This window comes from Haliotis rubra, unplaced genomic scaffold (assembly GCF_003918875.1).
Source record: "Haliotis rubra isolate DU_JTF1 unplaced genomic scaffold, ASM391887v1 Scf203, whole genome shotgun sequence".
NCBI classification, from domain to species: Eukaryota; Metazoa; Mollusca; class Gastropoda; order Lepetellida; family Haliotidae; genus Haliotis; species Haliotis rubra.
In genome coordinates, this window is record NW_025766037.1 from 433,099 (window position 1) to 449,616 (window position 16,518).

Below are 16,518 nucleotides of genomic sequence, written 5' to 3' on the forward strand. Positions count from 1 at the left end.
AGACACCAAGGTGAAGGTAAAAATATTTTGTGAGTTTGGCTAGTTGGGAGCTATTGGTATAGTTCAAATACCGTTACTATCTATTATCAAAACAAATTTCAATAAACTTGGATCTGAGTGCTTGCTGTCACTAACCCTAGATCTGAAGTCATCTCATGTCAGAAAAACCTCTCATCTGAATCAGAAAGCTGCTTCCAACAACAGGAAACAACGGTTTTGTGTATTCTAATCGTCAAAACTTAAAAATGTTTACACAGTGTATTCTAAACTGCAATTACTGGATGTACAACTGATTCCTTCAAAATAATATCCATTTTTCACAGAATTTAATCCGTCATCACAACATCCTCCAAACCTTACCAAATTCTCACCACACAAATACACCCCAACCTCCATCCTCACAACACCCACCCCACCCAAAACTCCATCCTCACAACACCCACCCCATCCAAAACTCCATCCTCACAACACCCACCCCACCCAAACTCCACTCTCAAAACATCCACTCCACCCAAACTCCAAATCTCAAAACATCCACCCCACCCAAACTCCATCCTCACAACACCCATCCCACCCAAACTCCACCTCAAACATCCATCCACCCAAACTCCAAATCTCACATCCACCCCACCCAATCCCATCCCACAACACCCATCCCACCCAAACTCCACTCTCAAAACATCCACTCCACCCAAACTCCAAATCTCAATACATCCACCCCACCCAAACTCCAACTCTCAAAACATCCACCCCACCCAAACTCCATCCTCACAACACCCATCCCGCCCAAACTCCACTCTCAAAACATCCACCCACCCAAATCTCCATTCTCACACCACCCACCCACCCCAACATCCACTCTCAAAACATCCACCAACCCCAAACTCCATCCTCACACCACCCACCCACCCCAAACTCCACTCTCAAAACATCCACCCACCCTCCAACCTCACAACAACCACCCCACCAAAACTCCCACCCTCACAACACACATCCCAACCTCCACCCTCACAACACCAAGCCACACCAACCTCACAACACCCACCCCACCCCACCCCAACCTCACTACTGCCACCACACCAACCGCCACCCTCACAACACCCATCCCACCCCAACCTCCACCCTTACAACACCCACCCACACCAACCTCCACCCTCACAACACCCACCCACACCAACCTCCACCCTCACAACACCCACCCAACCCAAACCCTCACAACACCCACCCACCCCAACCTCCACCCTCACAACACCCACCAACACCAACCTCCACCCTCTCAACACCCACCCCACCCGAACCCCCTCACAACACCCACCCACCCCAACCTCCATCCTCACAACACCCACCCACACCAACCTCCACCCTCACAACACCCATCCACCCTCACAACACCCACCCACACCAAACTGACCCTTAACATAACCCCATCCTCACCCTGACACCCTGACCACCCCACCAGATAACTTGAGCTCACCTGCTGCAGTGTGACATCCTGCGTCTGTATGAAGTCCATGCTGCACTCGACCACACTGAAGTCTGGGGACACAGAGGAACACAGCAGGCTCAGCAACGCGTTACACAGGGCTTAGTGGGGGATATGAGGGAGATGAGAGGGTTATCATGGCTGGTAGGGATCTGATGGTGCACTAATGGGGGGCAAGGAGTTGGTAGAAGGCTCAAAGGCTGGGCACCATTCCGAAAAGTATAGAACAATTTTTTATGGATAACAACCTCCTTTTTTCGTGATGGCAACATTTTGATACAGATTCTTGTACCGTTGATAAGCAAGAGTGTGTCTTGCTTGACAACGGTACAAGAATCTGTATCGAAACGTCAGCACTGACGAAATATAGAAGTTGTTATCCATAAAATAAATTTCTATATTGTACGTCTCAACTTCTAAAATGCCACTCAAACAAGTTATTCCCAAAAGTGATGGTAGCACTATGATGATCATAAGCCCATGTTAAAGCATTTTGTTGTGATCACTTTAAGGCTACAATTGCTTTGTGAACAGGGCTCTGCCAGATATCGGATAGTGGTGGGAGCTGATAGAGGATATATAGAGAGTTGCTATGGACTTGATGGATATCTGATAGGGACGATAGAAGGATAATGGAGGACTGATACTGAGGTCTTCAGAAGATTGCCAGTGGGCAGACAGGGAATGGGGTCTATCTGAAGAGTCTTAGAGGGCTGAGTGAAGGGACATGAGGAAATGTTCAAGAATAGGGTGGTTGGTTACGGTATCAAAGCACTAGTTAATAATACAAAACACCTCATAAGGAACTGTATCTTGCTAAAGATGAACAAAAGGAAAAAGTAACAAATACAGAATAAAATCTAAAAGGAGCCCACAACAATGCCTAATTTCGGGTTAGAGATGAGGCAATCTACACTTGCCAGATTATTCTAAACCTTAAGTTAGACACATTTCATATTTCATTTTTCTATGGTCTGGGAGAGAGACAAGATGAGCAAGAATACCTGCAGTTATCTCCCCCAGGACGGCAGCAGTCTGGATCTTGCTGGGGATTTCACACAGACCTGCGACACGAACACAAAGAAGATCTGACATACATCCATGTTACCTTAAACACATCTCTTGTTGTGTGATGATTTGGTATAAAAACTGTTCAGGCTGATGGAGTAGCAATACAGACAGATACGAGACAAAGGAACCTACAAAATTAAGTGTTTCATCAAAAATACAATCAAAACCATTGTCAGAGTGCAATGTGTCAAAATGATGGTTAAAGTCAAAGTGGACTGAAGTGGCCCTTGCATATTCATTCTATATTCATTATCATTTTTACCTCTGTTAAAGGCATACAGTTCAATCTACCCCCATGTTTAGTGTAATAAGTTTAAATGGTCCTGGCATATTCCTTCTGTATTCATTTTAATTTCACTTCTGTTAAAGACATACAGTTCACTCTATCCCCTGTACATTGTAATAAAGTAAAGTTATGGTTAATGCTACGAGAGAGTGGGTTTTTTAATTTGTATTATCATTAATTAAGTGATAGTTATTATGGGTCACAATGTTTCATGTTTTGAGTGTCGGTTTTGGCTCACATCTCGCATCATATATGTCTAATGGCAATAGTATTTTTAGCGGTACGCCTTTTTGATAGTGCTCCAGAGTTGCCTCTCTTGGCTGTTTATTTTGTTTTGTCATGTCACATGTTCGACGAATTTCGAAAACATTCTGAGTGGATAATGATGCTGCCTTGGTTTGCTAGAATGCTCGAGAACTGTGTAAGAGCTATATAAAGGCTGGTTTTATCACATGACTGGAGTTATACACATCTGTCTGCCGTCATCTGCCTACCGTCGTCAAGTCTGTCTGTCAACATTTCAAGACTGTCTATTCGTCTACTCTCATTGTAAACAACCTTCAATCAGTATATCTGCTGTGACTGTAAATGTCAAGACTCTGGTGAGTTAATTTTTAATTCATTGGTGACCCAATATTTTAGATTTGTGACTCAGTTGCATTGTGCTAGATATCGGTATTGTCATTCATTGTTTGCTCAATATATTATTGAATATTTTAGACTTGTCTGTGTTCTATTTTGCTGGTTTAAAGGGACTCTTAAACCTTTTGTCACGGCAAATTTCTAACCGTAACATTAAACATATTATAAAGTGCAAGGATGCTTGTGACCCTGTCCCTTATATACAGTAAATGTCTGAGCAATGCACATGAAACCAACACACTGTCCTGACTCCTTTGCCTTGACACCGACTCAACAACCCTTTGGGCAGTATTCTATCATATCACAGTATGGACACCAGAAATGGATTCACACATTGCACCCATGTTTAGTATCAAACCTGGGCCTTGGCATGAGAGGTGAGGTGAAATTGGGTTTTACGTTGGCTTGAGAATATTTCACTCATATGATGACGTGCATGCGTGTGTATGTGTATGTGCGGCTGCTTGTACTAGCCCAGACTGAAGCTGGTTTTATAGTGCTAGCCCACTGAGATACCATGCCGCAGTGAAGCATGAATATCCCACTCAGACACATTATACTGACTCCAAGCCGACCAGTCCTTGTTGTACCCATTAATGCCGAGAGCCAGACAGGGACCAACAAGTACCATATTTTAACATCTTTTGGTATGACACGGTCGGGGATCGAACCCGCGACCTGACGCTCTCCGGGCAGACGCTCTAACCACTACACCATGGAGGTGGTCCTTGGCATGAGAAGCCAACACTTAAACCACAAGGCTACCCTACCTTCCCTTATGATAGCTGTGTAGTTCAGGTTGCTGTACAATATAAGACTGTTTCTAACACAAGAAAATTTGGTTTTATGCCGCTTTTAGCAATATTCCAGCAACATCACTGCGGGGGACACCAGAAATGGGCTTCACACATTGTACCCATGTGGGGATTGAACCCGGTCTTCTGTGTGACAAGCCAATACTTTGACCACTAGGCTACACAACCGCCCCTTCTAACACAAGAGATGAACCACGTCAATGTTACATGACTAACCTGTGTTCATCTTGATGATGTCCTCTGCTTCAGCACACGTCCCCTCCATGTACCCCTGCAGTGTCTCCATTTCCTCCTCCGTGATGTCCTCCGAACGGGACAGGAAGTTGATGGAGAGACTGTCTCTTCGACATGTGCCGTCCTCCTCCATGAACAGACAGATGTACATCACGGCAACTCTGTCCTCGAGATGGAGGACCTTCATCATCACTGAAGCAGACAAGTGGAAGGACACACTGTTACAACCAAAACAGTGCAACAGGAAACATATTAACATCCTACCTGGTCCACTAGGAAACATATTAACATCCTACCTGGTCCACTAGGAAACATATTAACAACCTACCTGGTCCACTAGAAACATCCCGTGGAAAAATATTAACATCCTACCTGGTCCACTAGGAAACATATTTACATCCTACCTGGTCCACTGGGAAACATATTAACATCCTACCTGGTCCACTAGGAAACATATTAACAACCTACCTGGTCCACTGGGAAACATATTAACAACCTACCTGGTCCACTGGTAATGTTACCTACTGGTCCACTAGGAAACATATTAACAACCTACCTGGTCCACTGGGAAACATAACATATTAACATCCTACAACAACCTACCTGGTCCACTAGAAACATATTAACAACCTACCTGATCCACTAGGAAACATATTAACAACCTACCTGATCCACTAGGAAACATATTAACAACCTACCACTAGAAACATATTTGGTCCACTAGAAACATATTAACAACCTACCTGATCCACTTAGGGAAACATATTTACAACCTACCTGGATCCACTAGGAAACATATTATTGGAAAATATTTACAACCTACCTGATCCACTAGAAACATATTTACAACCTACCTGATCCACTAGGAAACATATTTACAACCTACCTGATCCACTAGGAAACATATTTACAACCTACCTGATCCACTAGGAAACATATTTACAACCTACCTGATCCACTAGGAAACATATTAACAACCTACCTGGTCCACTAGGAAACATATTAACAACCTACCTGGTCCACTAGAAACATATTAACAACCTACCTGGTCCACTAGGAAACATATTAACAACCTACCTGGTCCACTAGGAAACATATTAACAACCTACCTGGTCCACTTGGAAACATATTAACAACCTACCTGGTCCACTAGGAAACATATTAACAACCTACCTGGTCCACTAGGAAACATATTAACAACCTACCTGGTCCACTAGAAACATATTTACAACCTACCTGATCCACTAGGAAACATATTTACAACCTACCTGATCCACTAGGAAACATATTTACAACCTACCTGATCCACTAGAAACATATTTACAACCTACCTGATCCACTTGAAAAACATATTTACAACCTACCTGATCCACTTGGAAACATATTTACAACCTACCTGATCCACTAGAAACATATTTACAACCTACCTGATCCACTAGAAACATATTAACAACCTACCTGGTCCACTAGGAAACATATTAACAACCTACCTGGTCCACTAGGAAACATATTAACAACCTACCTGGTCCTACCTGGTCCACTAGGAACTGGGAAACATGGTTAACAACCTACCTGGTCCACTGGGAAACATATTAACAACCTACCTGGTCCACTAGGAAACATATTAACAACCTACCTGGTCCACTAGGAAACATATTAACAACCTACCTGGTCCACTAGGAAACATATTAACAACCTACCTGGTCCACTAGAAACATATTAACAACCTACCTGGTCCACTAGGAAACATATTAACAACCTACCTGGTCCACTAGGTAACATATTAACAACCTACCTGGTCCACTAGGAAACATATTAACAATCTACCTGGTCCACTGGGAAACATATTAACAACCTACCTGATTAACAACCTACCTGGTCCACTAGGAAACATATTAACAACCTACCTGGTCCACTATTACCTGATGAAACATATTAACAACCTACCTGGTCCACTTGGAAACATATTAACAACCTACCTGGTCCACTAGGAAACATATTAACAACCTACCTGGTCCACTAGGAACTTGGAAACATATTAACAACCTACCTGGTCCACTAGGAAACATATTAACAATCTACCTGGTCCACTAGGAAACATATTAACAACCTACCTGGTCCACTAGGAAACATATTAACAACCTACCTGGTCCACTAGGAAACATATTAACAACCTACCTGGTCCACTAGGAAACATATTAACAACCTACCTGGTCCACTAGGAAACATATTAACAACCTACCTGATCCACTAGGAAACATATTAACAACCTACCTGGTCCACTAGGAAACATATTAACAGCCCACATGGTCCACTATAAAAAACATATTAACAACTAGGTCCACTAGGAAACAAGACAGCCTACCTGGTCCATCCGTGAACAAGCCGGAGTAGTCGCCAGCGCCACTTCTCTCCACCAGTGACCCAGCCTCAGTCGGCGCACACTGCTCAGTGACAGGGCTGGAAGCCAGACAAAACTGTCTATCATTTAAACTCCACAGTGCTAAATGAAACACTTCAATGTTTCACACCTATGCATTAATAACATGTGTCTCCAGAAATAATTATACAATCAAACTTAACTCCATTTTATTACTCGCCTGTGGAAGATACTGCAGTGTAATATTTTTGTAGCAATATTGCACTAGTGTAATACCGCTGAACATATGACGTCATAATGGTTACAGTTATGACGTCACAATGCTAATACCTCTGTCACAATGTTATTAGACCTTACTTGACTCGCGGAAAGATGACTCGAGTCATCACTCTCTAGACAGTTTCTATCAATTTATGTTGGCGAGTAATAAACAGAATACTAAACTCACTTCCGTAAAATACCATTTTTATTAAACTCGTGAATGATTTCGTATCAAACTCGCTTTCGCTCGTTTGATACCAAATCGTTAAACTCCTTTAATAAAAATGGTATTAAACTGAAGGTCATATAGTATCCTCTATGTATCGCACCCAAATGTGTCAGTTCCCCAGTAGGGTCTCAAGTCTTGCTTGTTTGTTAACAGTGTTGGAATCTGCATATAAACATTGCCTCATCTGTAGCGAAGGAGGTGCATGTTCATACGAACTTGTCTTTGTTCAGTACATCGAACTTCTAAAGGCCACTCAGAGAAGCACAGTATCCTAAACACAGTACGGTGTGGAACATGAAAGACAGTAAACAACCTGACTGGACTGAGTAAATAACGAGTGAGTGAGTGAATTTAGTTTTATGCCAGTGATCAACAACATGAGCATCAATCTACGCACTTGGGATTCGATTACATGTGTCAGCCAAGATAACGAGCCTGACAACTCAACCCTGTTAGACGCCTCTTACGACAAGCATGGGCCTGAAGATCCATTCTAACCTCCATCTTCATGGGTCTAGTAAATAATGAAGTATACAACTTTTTATTACTCGCTCGTGGAAGATACTGCAGTGTAATATTTTTACAGCAATATGACACTAGTGTAATACCGCTAGCCGTATGATGTCATAATGGTTTACAGTTATGATGTCACAATGCTAATACCTCACAATGGTATTAGACCTTGTTTGACTCACGGTAAGCTGAGAGTCATCACACTGTAGGCAGTTTCTATCAATTTATGTTGGAGAGTAATAAACAGAATACTAAACTCGCTTCCGTGAAATACCATTTTTATTAAACTAGTGAAAGATTTAGCATCATACCAAATCTTTAACTAATTTAATAAAAATGGTATTACATGGAAAGTCGTTTAGTATCCTCTATAAGTTTCTTTGATGGGCATTTTAGAAGTTGAGTTGATGAAGAATAATGACAATTATTATGGATATACAACTGCTTTTATTCTGTGGAGGCGACCTATGTCGAAACGTCGCCTCCACAGAATAAAAGAAGTTGTATATCCATAATAATTGTCATTATTCTTCATCCTCTATAAGGATAACAACTTTGTTTATCGATGTAGATTCTTACACAGTTATCAAGCTAAAGTGACAACAATCCCATCAAGTTCAGTTTGACAAAGTTGACCCACGGCAAACAGTAAATCATCTCTCCCAAAACACCAGCAAAAATTCCAAAGCTATCAAGTTCACTACTTTAAGTGGCCCTTACAAGGAAGCTGGTATGACAAACTGACTGACTGAGTTTGGTTTTACGCCGCTTTTAGCAATATTCCAGCAACATCACGGCGGGGGACACCAGAAATGGGCTTCACACATTGTACGCATGTGGGGATTCGAACCCGGGTCTTCGGCGTGACGAGCCAATGCTTTAACCACTAGGCTACCCCACCGCCCGTACTGACAAAAGGAACAATGGATAGACAACTTTTTTTGGCAATACATGCAACATTTTGTCGTAGATACTAACCATGTTAGCAACTTCAGGTTGACAAAGCTGCAATCCTTGATACCAATCATCAGAACATCATGAAAATAAACTCAGGTTCCCATGGAAACACTTCTCAACAACCCATGAACCAGGAACATGAGAAGATATTCCTCAACGTGCATACCTGTAGTATTTCCGCGAGAAGAGGATTCCGCTATCGGTCTCAGCGATGTGGAGTGCCAAGGAAGCGCCCTCTGTCTGCCACTCCATGTAGTTTGTAGAATACACCAAGTTCCACTCCCCAGTAAACTGGAAGAAGTACAGAGAACAGCATGATGTATCTCTTGTCTCCCATCAAATGATAAAACTAGGTCAAGGGATATACACAAATGTTCTGCTCCTGTACACCCAACAGTGAACCATGTTGCAAATTTGTCATGAGCTACAATTACACCATTTTCTAAGAAACATTTGCCCGCGACACTTATATCTCTCTCCTGAAGGCCATGAGACTTTTAGTATGGCAGCTATAGTCTATTTGCAGTGAAAACGTATTGATGAATTTCACTTTAAACAAAAATGTAAATCAAATAAAGAGAAATTAAGATTGCGAATCCTCATAATTTTACCTTGCCATTTCAAAATTTAAATCTCAGATTTTTATTCAACTTAGGATAAAAGTTGTTTAACAAACGATCATTGTTTCAAATCGCTTATATTGGTTTGTATTACAAGGGGGTAAGCGCAGTAGTTGGAACAGTGAAACAAATGCACGTGAGGTACGTGATGAGCGTTACTTAGACCAACCCTCCTTGTTCTCGGTGTTTCATTTAATGTGCATACCCCCTTGTAATACAAAGCAATAATACCGATTTGAAACTATTATCATTTGATAAACAACTTTTATCCTAAGTTGAATAAAAATCAGAGATTTAAATTTTGAAATGGCAAGGTAAATTTATGAGGTTTCGCAATCTCAATTTCTCTTTATTTGATTTACATTTTTGATTAAAGTGAAATTCATCGGTACATTTTCACCACAAACATACTATAATGTCCCAATGTTATCTGTTCAGGGTGATCAGCCGATTTGAATGGGTTTTGACAGTAGCAAAGTTGTTGAGTCAACAAGTTGGATTATTTTACAAGTAAATTCCAGGTGTGCTGTTCTTACAGACTGCTGGGCCCCGCTCCTGAAAGCGATCGTAGAGCTAAGGTGATCGTAACTCCCATACTTTAACATAGACTTACGACAGTAGTAGCGTTAAGATGATCGTAACTCCCATACTTTACCATAGACTTATGACAGTCATAGCACTAAGATGATCATAACTCCCATACTTTAACATAGACTTACGACAGTAGTAGCGTTAAGATGATCGTAACTCCCATACTTTAACATAGACTTACGACAGTAGTAGCGCTAAGATGATCGTAACTCCCATACTTTAACATAGACTTACGACAGTAGTAGCGCTAAGATGATCGTAACTCCCATACTTTAACATAGACTTACGACAGTAGTAGCGCTAAGATGATCGTAACTCCCATACTTTAACATAGACTTACGACTGTCGTAGCGCTACGATCGCTTTGAGGAACGGGACCCTGATCGTTACCATAAACTGAAACATTTGTCTTTCCATGTTTCTTCATTCATGCCTGTAAACATTCAACACTGATTCTGTTTGTTGTTTGTATGTCCGAAATAACTTTATAATTTTTGCCTTTAAGTATATTAATCAACATTCAGAAACCTATATATCAGGATTTAACTGTTATGCCTGATGCCTTATCTTTCTGGATTTATATGTGATATATGATATAATCAATTTAATCAGGCATTATCTATCATGCATAATCTGTCCTGTCATGCACTGCCAATCAGGCATTATATGTTATACATGACCTTTATGCATTATCTATCAGGCATTATGTGTTATAGAATATCAGGCATTATCTAGCATACATTATCACTCGTTATCTATCAGGAATTTTTGCACATACATTATCTAATGGTATTATCTATCAGGGCTTATCTGTGACATATAATCTATCAGGCATTGTCCATCAGGCATTATCTGTCATGCAGTACCTTTATGCATGATCTATCAGGCATTGTGCAATATATCATCTGTCAGGTATTATTTGCCATGCATTACCTAGGAAACATTATGCATCAGGCATTCAATGACATATATCTTCTACTCATTTTCCATCATGCATTATTTCACATATATTTTCTATTGCATATTATCTGTGTGTATTATCTATCAGGATCTATCTGTGATATATGATCTATCAGGCATTATCCATCATGCATTATTTCACATATATTTTATATTGAACATTATCTATGTGTATTATCTATCAGGACGTATGTTATGAGGCATTACCTGTCATCCATTACCTGTCATCCATTATCTGTCATGCATTATCTGTCATGCATTATCTATCATGCGGTATCTCTCATGCAATATCTATCATGCATTATCTGTCATGCATTATCTCTCATGCAGTATCCCTCATGCAATATCTATCATGCATTATCTGTCATGCATTATCTATCATGCGGTATCTCTCATGCAATATCTATCATGCATTATCTGTCATGCATTATCTCTCATGCAGTATCTCTCATGCAATATCTATCATGCATTATATGTCATGCGTGATCTATCCTGTATTATCCATGCCAGTCTTTAGCATGTATTACCGTGGTCAGGTCGAAGTTGGGGTCCACAGTAATGAGGTTATCATTGCAGCCAGCGATGGGCAGAGCATAGTCTGATGATTATATAAAGATGATATATTTTATATGTTCTACAACAAAATCTTAGTTGGAAATGATATTTGAGGATGCTTGTTCTTGTACAACAGATAGCTAGTTGTATGTTTGTTTATGTTGGGTGGTAAGGTGGCTCCGTGGTTAAAGCTCCAGCTCATTATTGTCCAGGCCAGGTTTCATTTCCTAACAGGGCAAAATGGGTGAAGTCCATTCTGGCATCTCCCAGTTAGAAGTAAGGCTTAAAGTGGCACTAACATATGTTTCAATAACAGAACTCTGGTATGCTTAATAATTGTAAACCAAAAGTCACTGTGATCTTTAATCTGATTGGTTGAAAAACATGTCGAATGGTATTCGATTCCTGGATATTCGCTGCGTATTAATATGTGCAAACATCGCACACACCGTTGTATTGTTACGTCATCAGCTGTGATGACGTCATTTAAATCATATTGTGACGTCAAGTCCGAATGACATCACAAATGAGCAGTTCCAGATGCTACCATGGGAACCAGCTGAAACGGCCAGCTGATGACACTTCACTGCTGTACCCGTACTCCATGTCAATGAGTGCAGACATAAAAACATGTGTGGACCTTTTGGTTTACTTTTGTGTTTACAATGTCGATAAACATCATGTGTTGGCTAATTTCGGGTGTTATTGGTATTTGAAGCACAGGAATATTTCATTTGAAACCTCCGGCTGACGCTGGCCAACATATGATGTTTATCTCCTAAATAGAGATTAATAACAGGAAATAATATCTTTATTTGTAAAATGTCGGGAAAAGATTACACAAAAGAAATGGAGCAAGCTGTGGAAATTGAGGGTAGAGTGGGAGGTTGAGGAGAGTACAGTTACTCCCAGGTGTTCAACAGGGAGGAAGAGGAGAAGATGGTTCAGGAGGTGGAGAGTACAGTTACTCCCAGGTGTTCAACAGGGAGGAAGAGGAGAAGATGGTTCAGGAGGTAGAGAGTACAGTTACTCCCAGGTGTTCAACAGGGAGGAAGAAGAAAAGATGGTTCAGGAGGTAGAGAGTACAGTAACTCCCAGGTGTTGGTCAGGGAGGAAGAAGAGAGGATGGTTCAGGAGGTGGAGAGTACAGTTACTCCCAGGTGTTCAACAGGGAGGAAGAAGAGAAGATGGTTCAGGAGGTGGAGAGTACAGTTACTCCCAGGTGTTCAACAGGGAGGAAGAGGAGAAGATGGTTCAGGAGGTGGAGAGTACAGTTACTCCCAGGTGTTCAACAGGGAGGAAGAGGAGAAGATGGTTCAGGAGGTAGAGAGTACAGTAACTCCCAGGTGTTCAACACAGGAGAAGATGGTTCAGGAAGAGATGATGTGTTCAGGAGGAAGAGAGAGTTCACAGAGGTACAGTTAACTCCCAGGTGTTCAACACAGGGAGAAAGATGGTTCAGGAGGTGGAGAGACAGTTAATGTGTTCAACAGGGAGGTGGAGATGGTTCAGGAGGTCGAGACAGTTAATCCCAGGTGTTCAACAGGAGGAAGAGGAGAGATGGTTCAGGAGGTGAGAGATGGTTCAGGAGGTAGAGAGTACAGTTATAGGTGTTCCACAGTAGAAGATGGTTCCAGGAGGAGGGAGGATGGTTCAGGAAGAGAGGATGGTTCAGGAGGTGGAGAGTACAGTTAATCCCAGGTGTTCAACAGGGAGGAAGAGGAGAAGATGGTTCAGGAGGTGGAGAGTACAGTTAATCCCAGGTGTTCAACAGGGAGGAAGAGGAGAAGATGGTTCAGGAGGTGGAGAGTACAGTAACTCCCAGGTGTTCAACAGGGAGGAGGAAGAGAGAGAAGATGGTTCAGGAGGTGGAGAGTACAGTTAACTCCCAGGTGTTCAACAGGGAGGAAGAAGAGAAGATGGTTCAGGAGGTGGAGAGTACAGTAACTCCCAGGTGTTCAACAGGGAGGAAGAAGAGAAGATGGTTCAGGAGGTGGAGAGTACAGTTACTCCCAGGTGTTCAACAGGGAGGAAGAGGAGAAGATGGTTCAGGAGGTGGAGAGTACAGTAACTCCCAGGTGTTCAACAGGGAGGAAGAAGAGAAGATGGTTCAGGAGGTGGAGAGTACATGTGATGTCAGAGAGAGTACACTAACTCCAAGGACGGAGTGGTACAGGTCAGCAAAGAGGAGTAGAAAACGGAAGCTCATAAAGATCAATGTGTCTGAAGCAATCAAGAAGAAGAAAAACAATGTAGTAACACAAGGTTTACTTGATAATGTGTAAGATGTTTTAAACACTGGAAGTCTCACCTGTGGTCACCTGGTGACCCCGCACTGCATCTATGATGGCCTGCGGAATACTGCACGCACCTGTCAGAAACATAATGGTTACAGATCAGAAACAATTTTTCTCTGTGAAAACAACTCCTTATACCTTTCTTCTAAACTTAATGTGATCAGAGCATTTATTGTTTTGCTAAAGTATTTTGTTAAAGCTTTGCAGTACATAAATGGTTTGATGAGCATAAATCTAGTGATCAGAGTTGCTTTCTTTCTCTATGATAGGATCAGCCAGTAAATATGATATTAACCGGTATAATGTTCATTGGTCTGTTAAAACCTTGCACATGTATTTCACGACAGTCATCAGTTAAAGCAGGATTAGAAATAAAAACATTGTTCTAAACTATGCGAAGTCTTGTCCATCCACCCAGTCCCTCACCTGATCACTCACTCACTCACTCTCACCCACGAAGATCCAAGTTAGAATTGATCTTCAGTAACCCATGCTTGTCATAAGAGGCTCGCTGACTTGGTTGACACATGTCATCATACCACAGTTGCGTAGATCAATCCTCATGCTGTTGATCACTGGATTGTCTGGTTCAGACTCGAAATTTACAAACCGCCGCCAAATAGTTGGAATATTTCAGAGTGCAGTGTTAAACGCCAACCAACCAACCACTCTGCTCTCACTAAACATGTGTACACAGTTACCTGGATCAGTCTGTGCCATGGCGCTCACATCAGCACACACGTTGTTGACATAGCTCATGAGTGTCTGGAGACGCTGGTCATCCACAGCGGTGTGGACAGACAAGATCTCAACCAGTCTAGAGTCACTGGGGCAGCTTTCACCCATCGTGGCGTCGAAACACGAGTACGTCACAGCATACTCATCATCCGCGTACATAATTCTGTACATTCCTGGAACATTCCACGTCATGTCACAGGTATTTAAATAATTGTTTTAATCAGTGTTTTGGTTCTACAATGGCATGATAGTGATTAGAGCTGGTTATAGCTAAATAAAGAAGTTTGATTTGATGTTTATTTTTTTATGAATATTTATTAAGTCTCCCGAGCTCATCGATAACCATTGACGCAAGGTAAATTGATCGACTGATGGATAAATTGCTCCAGCACTAATTGTGATAAGGAATCCGGGTCCTGATCCGCAAAGCACTCATAACGTTACGACCTGTTGTAACTCAATAGTTTATCATAGCCTTACGAATGTCATAGTGCTACAAATACTGTGTGGATCGGGACCAAAAGCACTTACATTGTGTGCCTTTTTCTACCATCAGACTATATATAAACCGTGGACATGTTTTTTGGTTGTTGTTGGGTTTTTTATTCCAGCATAATAGGTACATTCATATGGGTATAAGCAGTTGAGCAAAGATTCATGTGATGTACAATGAAAGCACAGGGAAGTAACTCTATGGTTGTACCATTTTTTATTAAGTTATAAAGTTCAAGGCACAAAAATAAGTAGCTGTGGCAGTGTGCCAATGCTATATAAAGTCATAAAGTCTATTTTGTCTTATTGGAGTTGTACCAGCAAGTTCAATACTGGCACAATGTTTGCAAGAGAAAGTAAAATTTATGTCAGTATGCAAATAATACATGAAGTCAGATGTTTGCAATGTAATTTATAATTTATAAAGCCCAAGAAAGGCACAGTGTTTACAAGAGAATTCATAGGCCAATAGTATATAAAGTAACCGTGGACATGTTGACGAAGAAGATTGTTAATAACATGTGTACAACTTTGCATGATGAAATATTGAGAATCATTTCAATAAACAGTTTGTCATGATTTGTATGATTGTCATGAAATATTATAAGTTGTTCACTGGTCTCGAGGGGGACATGGGCTGATGTACCCTCCATGTTTGTTTATGTTCCCTGAGCCCGAAGGGCGAGGGGAACATAAAGAAATATCGAGGGGCCCTGAGGGACCAGTGAACAATGTATTTATCTTACCGAACACCTCAATGGTAATTTTGAACTGTTTGAAGCACGGGTATCGGATCGTAGTATGGAGTACCAGACGACAAGAAAAACAAATTTAGAGTTATCTCCCTTCCATCGATTTGCATTTGCAAAACATCGGTAATTTCCATTCATCATACGTGATTCAATGTTATTTGAGATAAAGAATTACTACTATGAAGTACCAAATGAGTTTGGCGGGGTACATAGAAAATGTTACTCGCTTGTAAGCGGGGTACATTGAAAATAATAGAACAGCACTCAGTCAATCAGAAAACAACATTTATGTGTGAGGTAAGATAAATGATGATATTACATCCTGTACATATGCTGTATAGCCAAACTGATTGACTGACTGAGTTTGGTTTTAGCCGCTTTTAGCAATATTCCAGCAACATCATCGGGCTGGGGGACACCAGAAATGGGCTTCACACATTGTGCCCATGTGGGGATTCGAACCCGGTCTTTGGCGCTTGTGACGAGCCAACGCTTTAACCATTAGGCTACCCCACAATCCCCTGTATAGCCAAAGAAACTGTATGGTTATATTTCAACAAAATATGCGAGTGAGTGACTTTAGTTTTTCGCGCTTTTAGCAATATTCCAGCAATTTCAGTGGGGACACCAGAAATGGGCTTC